The sequence below is a fragment of the Equus quagga genome, chromosome 17 (assembly GCF_021613505.1).
Source record: "Equus quagga isolate Etosha38 chromosome 17, UCLA_HA_Equagga_1.0, whole genome shotgun sequence".
NCBI classification, from domain to species: domain Eukaryota; kingdom Metazoa; phylum Chordata; class Mammalia; order Perissodactyla; family Equidae; genus Equus; species Equus quagga.
The window spans coordinates 17,474,816-17,476,443 of record NC_060283.1 but is presented as its reverse complement, the minus strand read 5'-3'; the positions used below and the strand labels follow the sequence as shown (position 1 = coordinate 17,476,443).

Below are 1,628 nucleotides of genomic sequence, written 5' to 3'. Positions count from 1 at the left end.
ATTCATCTTACTAGAAGTGTGTGTATGTGTGTGCATTTTACAGACAATCTTAATGACTTCTAGCTGCTTTAATGATCTAATGTAGATATTGTTGTTACCAATTAAGGCTCATGAATTGGAGCATTCAAGTTAAACTCTATGAAAAAAAGGTTGATTTTAAGCAATCTATGAAACAAAATTAGCCTACTATTTGCAATTGATTTTATTTCATTCTCAGGTATTTCAATATTAACAGGAGTTACAGTTTTCATAATAATAGAAAATAAAATCAGAAAATTAATGTATTATCTGCATCAATATTAAAACATTTTTAATATTATGACATTAGAAAGCATGTTACTGATGGTATGCTAATGCAGAAAACTTGAAGTCTACTGTTTATTGTTGTTTCTTTTTTTGCATCCCAGCCCTGAGGGATTTCAGTTAGACCTCAGGTCATTTATTTTATAGTAGAACATACCTTTTCCATAATTCTCTTCAAAGCATTTTTGACTTCCTTGTTCCTCAGGCTGTGTATTAAAAGATTTAGCATAAAATTACCACAATATAGAAAACAGGAGCAATTGTGTCAGCATTCAGAGAATGGCTTGTTTTGGGTTTCATATAAATGCAAATGATTGTACCCTAAAATATAGTTATGGAAGTCAGGCGGGAGGCACAAATAGAAAATGCATTTTGTCTGCCTTCAGCTGAATTAATCCTCAGAATGGCAAATATAACGAATATGTAGGAGAAGAGGACAATAAAAAGAGAGACAAAGGTTTTAAAACAAGCAGGTGTGAACAATATCACTTCTTTGATATCTTTGTAATGCATTTTATGACAGGCCAGATAAATCAGGGCAACATCATCACAGTAGAAGTGATTTATTATATTTGAATTACAGAAAGACAAGTGGAATATAGGAATTGCCCATAGCAGTCCCACAGAAAAACCAAATATGTATGAACCACCGTTTGAATACAGACCCTTCTATTCACAATGATGGTATAGAGTAAAGGGTCACAAATGGTCACATGTCTATCATATGCCATGGCTGAGAGCATATATATTTCACAAATCACAAACATGATAAAGCAAAACACTGAGTGGCACAAGCAACTAAGCATATTCTTTTAATTTCTTGGAGGAAGTTCACCAGAGCATTAGAAGTGACAGAGGGAGTATAGCTAGGTTGCTGAGGAAAAAATACATAGACGTGTGAAGCTGAGGACTGATATAAATTAGCATAATTAACCCAAGGTTACTAATAACACTAATAAAGTAGATCACTAGAAAGATACCAAAAAGAAGGACTTGACATTCTGGACTGTCTGTAAGTCCCAAGAGGATGAATTCAGTCACTTCTGAATTATCGCCTTTGGCCATGGACTATGCATAGAAGCATATCAGACTGTTTTCTCCAGAACATCCATTCTGGATAGTCTTCCACTTCTTGGGTTAAGATTTTAACTCATTCTTATTTTACGATGACTGTATTGGAAAGATGATTCTCATTGGTCCTATGGGCCATTCTCAGGTTTCAGTTCTGACTGCTTTTAATCTGAAGGTTATTTGCTACAGACAGAAATTCCAACATGCTCAGTAATCCAGTGGATTGTTAAAGAAGACAGAATGTCTTGAATTAA

General features: G+C 34.2%; 1 pseudogene; it reads right to left on the bottom strand.

The window, feature by feature from the left end:
• Positions 1 to 439: 439 nt before the first annotated feature.
• Positions 440 to 1,368, bottom strand: LOC124228522 (olfactory receptor 5AL1-like; annotated as a pseudogene).
• Positions 1,369 to 1,628: the final 260 nt, after the last annotated feature.